Source organism: Equus caballus, chromosome 23 (genome assembly GCF_041296265.1).
Source record: "Equus caballus isolate H_3958 breed thoroughbred chromosome 23, TB-T2T, whole genome shotgun sequence".
Classification (NCBI taxonomy): domain Eukaryota; kingdom Metazoa; phylum Chordata; class Mammalia; order Perissodactyla; family Equidae; genus Equus; species Equus caballus.
In genome coordinates, this window is record NC_091706.1 from 33,435,795 (window position 1) to 33,449,684 (window position 13,890).

General features: G+C 42.5%; 1 protein-coding gene and 1 long non-coding RNA gene across 17 annotated transcripts in view; one reads left to right on the forward strand and one right to left on the reverse strand.

Moving 5' to 3' along the window:
- Window positions 1-13,890, forward strand: part of TRPM3 (transient receptor potential cation channel subfamily M member 3) — a 502,456-nt gene that overhangs the window by 461,383 nt on the left and 27,183 nt on the right. The gene's annotated exons all lie outside the window — the stretch shown is intronic.
- The window catches only part of LOC138920408 (uncharacterized), a 76,760-nt gene that overhangs the window by 40,988 nt on the left and 21,882 nt on the right, over window positions 1-13,890 (reverse strand). Inside the window, exons 2-3 of the long non-coding RNA XR_011431536.1 lie at window positions 7,279-7,407; window positions 4,896-4,946 (exon numbers count right to left, since the gene is read on the reverse strand). This is a non-coding gene — a long non-coding RNA (uncharacterized lncRNA). The remainder of the gene's footprint in view (window positions 1-4,895; window positions 4,947-7,278; window positions 7,408-13,890) is intronic.

Genomic DNA, 13,890 nt, shown 5'->3' on the forward strand with positions numbered 1-13,890 from the left:
ATGGGCCTCTCCAAAGGCACAGTGTTCGGACCAAATGCAACAAGGCAGATGGCTGATTTCTACTCAAAGCAGAGCAGAGTACACCCTTTCTGATAACATGGCAAGATTTTAACTGATCTACCTTAATAGCCATGAAAAAATAGACTGTTCCACGCAGGTTAACTATTAGCTGACAACCTCAGCAAGGCTCACATGTTAATTGCTTTTTCTCAGATGTGGCAGAGTCCAAATAAGCCTGGAGCCTCAATATGTAAGGGGGAGTAAGGTGCTCAAGATCTTTCACAAGTTACTGTCCAGTGGAGCGAAGAGCTTCCTGCAGCTGGATTTCAGACCACGTCTGCCAAGTGATATCTGCTTGAATTGCTTGGCTTTCAGTCAAATATTTGTTATCTAGACTATCAGGCCTGAGGTTCAAGATGGGGACACGCTTGGCAGAAGACCCCAATAACTTCAGGTCAGACACAGCATTTTGAGTCCTTGTCATAGTGACACACTCAATTCAAGCAGATGACATCCGCTGATGAGTTAAGAATAGAGGGGACTACTTCTTGACCTGGGTTGTGGTTACATGGGTTTTCATTTTACCCTGGACATATATGTTTTATGGACTCTTCTGTATATCGTATATCTCATAATGTAATATAAAAAGGAATAGAGCAGCATCCTGCCATCACATGTTCCAGATTCTAGTTTAAATGGGTTTGTGCATTCAGTGACATTTACTGAGCCCTTCTGTGTGCTAGGCACTGGGCTAAGAGCTGGGAATTAAAAAGAGACATACTTCATTGCCTTGACTTTACAAAAAGTTTAATGGGGAAGATTGACAAGTTAACAAATCACTGCAAATCAGTACGATACATATTTCCACAGAGACAATGTATAAGGACTTAGCTCAAAGGAAAGAACACATTTTTATTTGGGGTGGGCAGGGGGCACTTGATGAAGCAGAGAAAAACAAGAGAGGGCAAAGTACCATCAGAGAAATTCTCTTGGAGGTAACAGTTAAGCTGGATCATAAAGGGTATTCAGAGTTTTTCAGACAGATCATGAGAGGACATTCTAGACAGAGAGACCATCATGTAGAAAGCTAGAGATGGGGACGAGGCATGCCAGGTGTAGCCATAGAGAGACAGCAGAGAAGTGAGACTTCCTCCCTGAGCCAGCCGACAAGAGGTTAGCCTCCCCTACAAGGGGCTCCCAAGCCTCCATTACCTACCCTGGGTTAACACATGGCACCAGGTTGTTTTTGTCCGATTTCTTATGTGTATCCCCCACTGGACTATATGTATTTTTGGAGGGTGGGGGCCAGGGTCTGTGTCCATCTTTTCTACCGTATTTGAGTGAATGAATGGAGAAGAGTTTAGAAAGGTAGATTATAAAGGCTTTGTATGCCAGGCTAAGGAATTTGGATCTTTTCTTATGGGCAATGCACAGCTCACCTTACACGGAGCCACTTTCTAAGTTAAGACTCTGGTTTATGGAATTTATAGGTTGTGATTACCCAGTGGGGAGATTGTGGCTAGAAATTATACCGTAATGCTCATTTCCGGGAAACTAGATAAGCCACAGAAAGCCCATGTTCCAAAATGTGTTCTAAAAGAGGAGTAGCAAGCTGCTGGGAGTCAAAACATCCCCTGAATGGGTTAAAACTACGACTCTTCTCTGCTTAGGGTGAAGTATTTGACTCTTTCATCTTAACCCCCAAAATAGCTGAAGTCAGCATTCAGGGAAGGAGAGTTCAATGGGGGCAGGTAATGAAGCAGATGGCTCAGGTTGGGTGAGGTGGACTTTGAGCAGCCAGAGGGCAGTGCAGGCGACTGTGCCTGGAGGGCAGGGAAAGTGAGACAGGGTGTGGGGGAGGTGCCGAAAGAGAGGTGGTGGCAAAAACAGCTTTGCCAGCATTGCAGTTTTGCCCAGGGCCATGGCAGATGCCCGGCTTGCCTCCAAAAACCATCTTCTCTGCTGCCTGCAGTCAACTGCTGATGCCTGAATTTACATATGAGGATTGCTTGAAGTTCTAAAAGCCTCAGGTTCTGCCAGTTCAGTCTGCAGGCGCTGGGCTTCCCAACTGCAGCTTCTCCAGTTCAGCCAGGTTTCTCCTCATCTACATCCGCCACGCCCCCCCCCCCCCCCCCCCCCAGAAGACTAACAGAGGCACAAGAGTGGAAGGAAGAGGCAAGAGAGGAGTTAAATGCATTTGGGTACCCACCTCTCTCACTTTTTCCTCGAGTTCATTCTTTGCCTGTCAACAGGTCCCTCAGAAATCTATTTCCCAGGAAACTCAAAGGTCTAAAAACCCCAAGACAAGCTGGAACATTTCAAAATTTTCTTGTGACCACGAAATCTCCCACAGTGAGGGTCTACCTCACTGGTTCTCAACCAGGGGCAATTTTGCCCCACCTTCTACCCCCAGGAAACATTTGGCACTGCCTAGAAGAATTTTTGGTTGTCACAACTTGAAGGATGCCACTGGCTGCAGTGGTAGAAGCCATGCTACTACGCATCCTGTGATGCACAAGACAGCCCCCAGACAAAGAATTATCCAACCCAAAAGGTCAATAGTTGAGAAAACCTAGTCTATCGGAATCTAAAATTCAACTTCTTATTGTTGCTTCTCAAAGAAAAATGGCACAAGCTAGTTGCCCTCAACATCTGCAAAGTCCTAAAGGACAGACCTCATCCCAAGTTCTCGCAATCTGAAGCCAGAAACAGCATGCTCCAGGGCCCCATCTGCCATCCCATACAGAGTTTCACAACATCCTCCTCTGCTCTGCTCACTCAATCTTTGGACCAAAGACCAAGTTAGGACATCACGCGGTTATGGTGTTAGAATGATCAACATGACAAGCCGCTTTTGGCAAACATCAATAGGTCCAATCTCCTGCTCTTGGGCGTGAGTTTTGGACAGAATAAATCCAGTTACCATTGCAGTGAAGCAAGAGGAGAACCCAGAGGCCTTAACTTATCGTTCAGAAGTCACCAAATATTGGTGATCCAGGTGAAGTCTAGCAAACTTCAACACTTCCCTTCCCAAGTTTGTATCTGAGAGACGTCAGTGATTTTTTTAAATAGGAAAGCACCATCCTGCACTAATTGAGAAAGTGGTTTCCGTGACCTCACAAGCCCTGTGAAAGTGTCCAGTTCAGTCAATCAGCTTATCCTCTGGGATGAAGGGGGAAGGGGAAACGCACTGCCCATGATCAGACTCAATTGTTACAGTTACTGACCAACTTCACACACTGGACCAAATTCAAAACCATTTTTAAACATTTGCTGGAGCCTGTGTCTCTCTCCTGAGTAGACCACGGGGTCCAGCTTTACAAAATCACAGCCCTTGAAGCAAAGGAATGAAGTCTGCGGTGTGCCCTTTTTAATATTCTGAAGAGGGCCTCAGAAGTAAAATGCCACTGTGAACTCAACGGTTATAGTACTGTTCCAGGAAAGCCAGTTGCTGACAGGTACTTCAAAGTCACTTATGCCACCTGAGGAACATATTGTTCAACTATGGAAGGAACTGTACGTGGCGCATGTCGTTCTATTATACAGCAAGTAATTGAATATACAGAGTGAAGGACACCTGTATCAAACAGGTCATACTCTGAAAGACTAGATTCCTTTCAGTGGATTTAAGATTATCCATCCTATCAGGAGTCTACATAAGATAACCAAGTGTCGAAAATATCACTGCTTTTTGAAAAAACATACAGCAGTTGTACTTAAGCAGATTGGACTGCGTATAAGGATGCCTGAGTTCTTTATGAGCTGTCAAGTGTTTTACAAAGGCTGTGTCATGAGTTTCCCGGATTTCTTCTGGCATTTCTAGGTGAAAGGAAGTCAATTAACAGTTGTTGAGATTCTATTACAATGGCTGGCACTGGAGCAGGCCATAATATACTGCAACTCATTTAGTCCTGATTTACTGTTGATGGCCATAAAGAGCAGAGATTAAATAACTTGCTTACGGCACACAGCTAGGGCAACAGAGGCAGAATCGGAACCCAGGCCTATCTAACTCCTAAGCCAGTGCTCTTATTTCTACATGATGACGGAAGGCTACTTCCATCTGACTCCACAGCCCGCCTTTTTCCCCTGCACCTCACTGTGGTGAGTGGAGCACAGTCATGCGCTTACTTACTTAGCAACTACTTATCAAGTGCCCTATTTGGCAGTGGAGAAAAAGGCCGTCTATTTCCCTTTGTGAGAGTTACATTCTACTGGGGGCAGGAAGGAGATAGAACATTAGTAAAGAAATAATAAGATACGTTGGGGTAGTAATAAGTTCCACGAAGAAAACAAATCCAAGTAGTAGGCTCGGGAGTCATTGGGGTGGGGAGGTGGTAGGACAATTTTATGTAGGATGGTCAGGGAAAGGCTTTGAAGAGCTAAGATGGAGTTGAAATGTGAATGATGAAAACAGGTATGGCAAGAACTGGGGAAAGAACATAACAGAGATAGGGAAGGCAAGGACAGAAGCCATGTGATAGGAAGGATCTAGATGTGTTCAACTAGGATCAGAAAGAGTGCCAGCGTAACTAGAGTTTGAGATCTAAAGCAGCTCAAGCTGGGATAGCATGTCATGGTGGAATTCCTGGGTTCAAGGAAGTGACTTAATTCTATGTTAGGGACTGGATTTAAGAATGGGATCAGCAACTCTTCATTCATTCAGGAAACAGCACACCACCATATGCTGACAGGAGGGGGGAATCTTCCAGAAGCCAGTCACTTTCAGAATCAGGAAGAGAGCTGCCTACACTGTAGGAGCCATCCTGTGGCCTCACTGAAGGTTTGCTCTGACACTGGGATAGTGACACCTTGAATAGTCTCAGAAGCACCCATCATGGATGAATTAAATACCCACATGAAAAATACATTGTACCTCCCAAGAGGAGATTTACCTGTCTCCATGAGTATGTCAGAGGAGCATTCATCATCAAAACTGGAACATCCTGGTAACATAAACAAGAATGCAGCATTTGCAAATGAGACGTGACTCACGGACAGGTCAGAACATTACAAATTGAGAAGAGGGAGCTAAAAAGCGTCAGCCCTGAGACACCAGCATCATGCACTGGATGGAACACACTCAGGGGAAAAACCTTACACAACAGTTCGCTCTGTGGAGTGATCATTAGTCCCACAGCGGTTCACATTTATGGAGTGTCTGGTGTGGGTGGAGGACTTGGTTAAGAATGGTTTGAGTTAGTGTGACAGGGACAACGCAGGACAGAACCAGGAGGCAGACACCTTGAATCCCAGTTCTGTCACCTCTGCTAATTGTGACCTTAGGCAAGTTAGTGAACCTCTCTGTTCTTCAGTATTTTTAACAAATTAAGGACAGTAAGGAGGTCTGCTTTGGTGTGCCTCCCGACGGGAACACTGTTAAGAAAAAGAGCAGTCCTTCCCAAATGAATATAATAAGCCCAAGAAATACAGGAGTTCATGCATATTAGTGTTTATGATGAAGCTGAAGTCTGCATCAATGTCAGGGTGTGATGTGTTCAAAGAAAAACATTAATAAATAATAGCACCGGTGATGTGCAGATGTGCCAAATTAATGAAAGGGATACCCAAAGGACTGAAGTTGGGGAAAGAATGAAACAAAATTTGCACTTTAAAAGGCGCCATACCAAGGCCTACTCAGAGAAAAGGGGTTTTGGTAGTAACAGTGGAAGGATGAAGTGGGGGTACTTGTAGGGTTGAGTCCAAAAAACTGGAGCTTGCAAAGCCTTACTTCCTCCAGTCTCTTCCAGCAGGGAAGCCAGCTCCAGATGGACAGAGGAGCCCTGAGTCGTCCAAAGAGTGGGGTGCCTTCCAGCCTCCTCTATTCCGTGGTGTTCTTTTAAAATCAAGCCCATTGAAACAACTAAGCCCTAACAAGCAGTTTCCAAGAGCATGCCTCTCCCTCCTCACAGCAGGATGGAACCAAGATTCCATTGCTACTGCTCATCATGAAAAACTATGATTTTGTCTGCCCTATTGTGTCTGCCTTCCAGCCAACCTGCAAGTCATTCTGGGCAGCTAACATAACTATTCATTCAGTCATGGATTCAGCAAATGTTTACAACCCACTCTTTTCCAGGCTCTACGCTGTGTGTTGGGAGTACAGGAATGAGTAAAACTGATGACACTCCTGCCTCCTGGGGAGCTAAAAACCCAGTGGAGGCATCAGATATCAAACACAGAAACGCACAAATAAATACTTAATCATAAGCTCTGATAAGTATATGATCAAGAAATATAGGGCGCTATGAGAACGTCTAACAAGGAGATGTATTAGGGGCTCAGGGAACGGCTCTCTGAGGAAGTGATTTTTAAGCTAAGTTATGCAGAATAAGTAGGAGTTCACCAGGCAAAGAGCAGGAGAAGAGCCCAGAGGGGGAATAGTCTGTGCCAAGGCCCTGAGGTAGGAAGGAGGTAACTCCTACCAGTAACTGAGAAGACCACCATGATGGAAGCACCACAGGCAAGGGGAAAATAGTATGAAATAAAGCCAGGGGGGCAAATGAGGGTCAAGTTGTACAGGGCCTTTTAGGCCAATGTAAGGATTTGAATTTTATTCTGCATTTAATAGGAACTCTATGAAGGGTTTTGTGCAGGAATCGAGTTGTTAGGTGTGATGATGATGGTGATGGTTGTGGTGGGGAGTGTGTGTGTGTGACGTGAGTTGCATGATTTGATCTGATTTCAGCATCAATCCAAGGGTTGCCAATGGGTACTATTGAGGGCTCAGTAGGCACCAGATCATGCAGATTAAGAGCTGAGAAACCTGACTTCCAGGCTAAGTTTGGCCCTCCTGTGCTGCCAATGTGCACCTGAGCCCCACTCCAAGCTATAAAATGAAGTGATTGGACTTTAACACTAGACCAGTGGTGGTCTTGACTGGGGCAGCAAGGCCCCCATGTTTTGGAAATTTTATCTTGAAATTCAAGGGATGTTTTTGCTTTCCCTCCCTGATTGGGGGGCACCACTGGCACCACTGGTGGGATCCAGGGAGGGTTCATGTCCTGCAATGCACAGGACCCTCTCACAGTAAAGCATTGTGCTCTGTCCCACACAGCTTTCCAGTGTTCCAGCAGACATTCATGTAGGTGAAAAACCTGGTTATGATTATCGCAGCCTAACTCCATTTTGCATTTAAAGACCCAATATTTTTGCATGTCTTTGATAAGCTGTGGATTTTTCCAGGAATGAAACCACCATGAAAATTGAGGGAGATGGTATTTTGTTTGCTTTGGAACTTTCCCAAGAGTTGTTCACCCTTTTGGAAAATCAACTCACCAATGACAATGCTGCTCATTGTATTCGAGACTTCTGTCAGTCTACATTTGTGTCTGTCTCATTCGTGGAGATTCTTCATGTAGGTGTAAGCATCTGACCACTTCACGATGGCTTCTAGAAGAGTCAGACCTGAGCATTTATATATCAAAATATTTATTGTTTTGTTATAAATTGTTTTCCTTTTATTTCCCCCTTATATTAAAATTAGAACATTATATTGATTATTCTGTGATTATATATGTACAGATAAATTATATCATCTATAAATCTCACTCCATAATAGTAAAAGAAGCAGTAGAAAATATTTACTATAAAAAAGACATCTTAGATCTGATAAGGTTGAGAACTGAACAAGCCTCTTCAGTGCTTGAAAATGCTATGTGTTTAGAAATCTAGCTACTTACTATCTTTGGATTGTCTCTTGGTAAGTTTAACATGTAGAGAATTCTATGTAAAAATTGTACTTTGTTAAAAAACGTAGAGAGGTATCAAAGTTGACATCACCAGTGAGAAGTCATGCTGGTATCATTTACCCCCTGATGTGATACGATGAGAACGACATTTGACCTTTGTGGTATTCTTCCCCAAAAATTCATAACCCAAGTCTAATCATGCAAAAAAAAATCAGACAAACTCAAACTGAGTGACATTCTACAAAATGCCTCACCAGGACTCCTCAAAACTGTCAAGGTCATGAGAAACAAGGAAGACTGAGAAACTGTCCCAAACCAGAGGAGACCAGGAAGACATGAGGACCAAATGCAGTGCAGCTCCCTGGATCAATGCACCAATGTGAATTTCTTAGGTTTGGCAGATGTACGATGGTTACATAAGACTCCAACATTAGGGGAGACTGAGTGAGGAGTGTATAGGAATTCTCGGTAGTATCTTTGCAACGTTTCTATAAAATTAAAATTATTCAAGTTTTTTTAAGGTGTGTTTTTTAAAAAAAAGTAAGAAGACATTAGGGGTCCCACATTTAAGCATAACTTAAGGAATTTTCTAAAGATATAAAACTATCATCATGTGAAAAGACACAAAGCAGAAGAAATGTCATATCCTCCCAGGACTCTCACACTCCAGTATCAGTATGTGAAGAAGAGAAAAACAACATGGGAACCACTGCCAGCTAACATAAAACATCATGTCCTTAGTGAATATACAAATGCCAAGAGACATGGTAGAAATGGAGGGAATGGAGTGGGCAGGTCAATCAGATGAATTGAGACCAAACTTTGAAGGAGCAGTGGGGCACTGCAGGTGAAACAGAAAGGCTGATTGACAGAAGCAAAAAGAGGGATTAATAAGCAGGATATTCTGGGGAAAGTTTGGGTCAAGCAGTAATGAGATGTGAGGGTAATAAAAATAAGAATAGTCAATACTTAAACATCATTCTCTATATATCAGCCATTGTCTCACATGTTTTGTGAATGCTCACTCATTTACTCCCCATAACAATCCTATGAGGTAGGATTATTGCCCCTGTTTTTAATGGGTAGGGAAATTGAAGCACAGAGAAGATTATGTACATATTAGGTTGAACCCTCTGAAGTTGCCATTTTTGTAGATCAAAACTGCTCTCCTCTCAGAAAGTTCATATGGTTAGACCTAATAAGTAACCTGCCCAGAGTGCACAGCTATTTGAGAGGTGGAGCTGGACTTTGAACCCTGGCAGCTGGCTCAGGGGCCTGGTCTGCAAGTCTCCAGCAGGAGGGCCTCTTTCAGAAACGGCCAGCATTTACTGACTTCTCACGATGTATTGGGCACTGTCTAAAGCTTTACATGTGTTAACCACTCATTTATCTTTGCAACAACACTCTTGAGGTGGGTGTGACTATCACCCAATTTATAGTTGAGGAAACTGAGGCCTAGAGAGCTTAAGTGACCTGCCAAACGTTACACAGCTAACAAATGGCCGAGCTGGGATTTGAACCCAGGCTGGCTGGCTCCAGAGCCTGGGTCCAGTGCTCCCTGTCTCCCATGTGTTTGTAGATGTGGTATGTGACAAATAAAAATGGCAAGCAATAGGATATATTGGAGAATATGAGGAAGCCATTTGGTATAAACCTAATTCAGCCTGACCTTGTCTTTCCAAAAGGGCCTGACCGTGGCTGTTGAGCATGCATTGTATATCTGCTTTAGATATTCCCTATGGCAAGGACAAAGGCCCTTGAGATAAAGGTGCAACTTCCCTCCCCCTCCCAACGTTGGCATTCCCTTAAGGATTAAGCATCTTTCCTTAGGCTAGGAACTGATTGCTGCGCTGATCTATGACCACCCAGCTTGAGACAATAGGCCTGCCTCCTGCTACGTCCTCTGAGATAGCAGACCCACTACCTGCTGTGTCCATCAAGCGCTGTGGCCGACAGGGCAATCTTGTGACTATTGTGGAAGGGACATTTCAATCATATGTGAAACATCCTGTATGGGGGTATATAACCACTCTGTATACCTCACTTCTTTGGTGCCCTTTCTTCCTTCAGGAAGAAAGGCCCTGGGCCATGGTCCTCAGATTTCAGCTCAGAATAAATTCACCCAAATTTTCATTTATGGATTGGTTATGGATTATTTTCGTCGACATATGGATGGCAGAATTTGGACTGAGATAAGCTTTTCAATAAGCTGGAGAGGAGAGGCTTTTCCTGTCAAACCTCAAAACGGATGCTAAAGGCTTTGCATTTGGTAGGACCCACAGAAGGGGGATGTTATATTTTCTGGCCAGTTCAAGATGAATGACATTGTTATTCAGGTGGAATAGGAAGTTGACCTCATAATCTCTTTGAAAATAAGCAAGAAAATAAAAGAGAGAATGAAAGACAATGGAGCAAAAGGAGAGAAAGAGTGTGAAAGACTGGAAGATAGACTATATAAGATATTACAAGTGTTCCTGTGCTGGAGATATCTGGAATCAATATTTTATTTGCAATTGGCTAGCTTCTCCCCACTTTTCAGTGATTCGTTGGCCATTCAATGGATATCTGGTCCTTGGATCTGCTTTACCCAACTGTTAAGTAGTCATGTCATAATGGCCCAATATTCAATCTGCTTAATTTACACCAGGATTCTCTTAAGCAGAGAGTAAAAAATAGCTGAATGTTGCTCTCCCAAAAATTTACTTTTTAAAATATCACTTAATATTATGACCTAAAACTTTACTAATTTTAACTACCAGGTGAATCCAAATTAGCAAAAAATCTGAATTACAGAATTTTTTAAAATGCAATTCCATTATTTTTATGTGTTCACTATCTTAAATTAACCAGCTATGATTGCCTAACAAGAAGATTCTTCACAAAGAGTCACAGAATCTAAAGAAACTCCAGACTTGAGCACTAAGTAATTCAGACCACCAAATCTACACAAAGATGGAAGCATCCTTAACTTTGTCTCTTTAAATCTCAAAATAGAACTGATTAAGTCCCTGAACATTGTTCATGGATCATAGTCTGGGTCAGTTCCATGGAAATGTAACTTAGACTGGAGACAGACCTAAACAAGGCATAAGTAAAAAATGCTAATTAACTAATTCATATGTAAATTTAATTAAATGAAAAGAGCATTGCAATGAACATATTACTGACCCCACTCTGCCCAGTTGGCCCTGTATACCTGCCATTGTTGTTAGTGTTCTCTTGGATTTTGAAGCATATCAACATGAGTATGAACATCTTAATTGGTCTCAGATGCTAATCACAGACTTCTACTGATTGGTAAAGCCAAATCCCTGTGCTTGATGTTCCTCACCTCAACATCACTGGTTCCTGTTGTATTCCGGGACCAGTTGGAGCAGTGCATATCCATGGTAACCATTGACATAACCAGTTCCTCATTCACCTAGTAATGTGAAATAATAGGCTATTCTTCATGACACACAGCAAAACAAGATTTGGCTTTGTCCATGGGTTATACCTTGTTTGAAGCTGGTCTGCAACCTCTTCTCAGCAGAGATCCTCAGCAAACCCAACCCTAATATGCTAAATGAAGCTATCAGTCATGGTAGGTGCAGATAGCTATGCCTAAGCAAATCGCTTATTCTTGGGCCTGTCTACACACTCTAGTGAAATGGAGAGATCTCTATTTCCATGGATTAAAAACAGACTGCTTACACAGTTAGCTGGGATAAACAAGACCTAAGAGGGCTTAAATCAAGTCTTTGAGCCTGTGGGATGAAGCACCTTGTCCAACACAGTATAAATGATACACTCTGGCCTGGAATTGTTCTTGTCCCTTCCGAAGAATATCAACTTACTCATTTCCAAAGGCACCTTGGTCAATAAACGAAATGAAAACTGGGCCTTTTCATTTCATTCATTATATTTGTGGTGATAAATGTACATTTTCCATTTACATTGACTGTATTAGCCACACAGATGTTCTTCTAAAGTAAGCATGTTGGCCAAAAGCCACTTATGGTCAAACTTACTCTTAAAAGTCTTTATAACATGGAAAGAGTATTACTCATGGACATCACCATTGTAAAGCCACTGACCCAGGCAACAGAATGAAACATGAGGAAAGTCTAAATGCAGATGTCCAGGCATTCAAACCATTTTGACTTTAAAATAACTCTCAACTCCCTCACCACGAGAAATAGCACAAAGTGGTGGTTAAGATGATGGAATCTTAAGTTTGAATCTAGGCTCTGAGGACTCTTACTAGCCCTGTAACATTGGGCAAGTTAGTTGCCTGTTTGTGCCTCAGTTTACTTATCTGTAAAACGGACATAGTAATAGTACCTACCGGTTAAAGACTGAATTGTGTCCTCCCAAAATTCATAGGTTAAATCGCTAACCCCCAGTGTGACTGTGAAGAAGTCTTTGGGAGGTAATTAGATTTAGATGAGGTCATGAAGATGGGGCCCTCATGATGTGATTAGTGGCCTTGTAAGAGGAGGCACCAGAGAGCTTGTTTCCCCCTTTCTGCCATATGAGGACACAGTGAGAAGATGGCATCTGCAAGCCAGGAAGAGAATTCTCACTGGGGAACCGAATCAGCTAGCAGCTTGATCATGAACTTCACAGCCTCCAGAACTGTGAGAAGTAAATATCTGTTGTTGAGGTCCCCCAGCCTATGGTATTTTGTTATGGCAGCCCGAGCTGACTGGGACACTGCCTTATATTCATTCTCATATTTTTTGTGTTGAAATTGATAAAGCAAGAAGAATAATGCCTGCAATATAGCAAGTGCTTTATTAATTGTTTGTCAAATGAAATTTTAAAAAGTAAATGAACGGGTGGGAAGTTCTAAGGTGTTCCCTGCAGAATTTTCACTATTTTGTCTTCATGATCAGCCTCTATAACCTTAATACCTTCTGAAAATGTGTTTGTTATTGTGACAGTCAAATGAGATAATATATGTGAAAGCATCTAGAATCCTACATGCCCATCTCTACGATGGTTGTAACCACAATTGTTTGCTATATAATTATAAATGCTTGCTGTACTTGAGTTTGAAACTTGTTTCATCAGACCCGTAGCAGCCTTGTTCTTTGAAAAGTTGTAGAGAAAAACTTGGCCATCTGCCTTATGTCGGTCCAAGTTGGCATGTCCTGTTGTGGCCCCAAGGAACAATGATCCCTCTCATTCCACTGGACATTGATTTTACGTCGCCTTAAGTAGAATTGCATCTTACACTGGGATTTGATTGTAGTCAGGTCACATATTAAGTGGACGCGTGAGGCTATTCCTCTTTATCTTGTTAGTTAACTTAGCAATCAAGCAGGACTTGACCCCATGACTTTCTTTTAGCTCTCCTCTCTCTCCTAGGTGTGTGTGCGTGTGCACACATGCATGTATATGTGTCATCATTGAGCATGCAGCACAGAACCTGCGCATTAACCATCCTCTCTCTACTAAAGAGTTGTACCAGATATGGATAAAGGAAGACAGAACATTCAGCTACAAATTCCCCAAGTTTGCAGGCCCACAAGCTGATCCACCAGAGCCCAGAGAACAGCCTTTGTTTCACTCTTAGGCAAGGAATATATTGGAAAAAGCCCAACTTGCTTCCTTTCTATGTAGGACCCAGAACTAGCCAATTTTTTACTGCTTATGGTTTAATTTGCAGATTTTCTCACAGGTCTACTCAGATCAGTTTGGCCAAAGGAAATGCCACCACACAGCATTGTTTAGAATGGAGCTGTGTGAAGCATAGCTTATTAAAAATGGGATGGACATCTTTTAAAAGAAACAAATACAGGTCAGCTTTCACATGTCACTAGTTTGTACTTTGTGCAATGACAAAATGAAGTCATCTTATTCTCACTCTAATCAACGTGGTCAACTCAGTTGATCATTTGTGAAAGCAGCAGCATCTTTTGTGTGTGTGTGCGTGTGTGTTTATGTGTTTGTGTGTGTGTGGTTTTTGTCCAGGTCTAAGAGAAAAACACAGACTACATATAAACCATCTATTTCACTTAAAAAAGAAGTAACTACCTTCCCATCTTCACCAAGAAAGGAAATGAGAATTTAAATACACCCTTTCTCTTCATACACTTTGCGACGGATATCCACACTGCTGAGTAAAACTGTCTAGAAAGTTTTCAGACTAACCGCCAGCGCCAGCTTTTTGGGCTTCCTGCCCCGAGAAAGGTTAAGACACTTAAGGAATGGA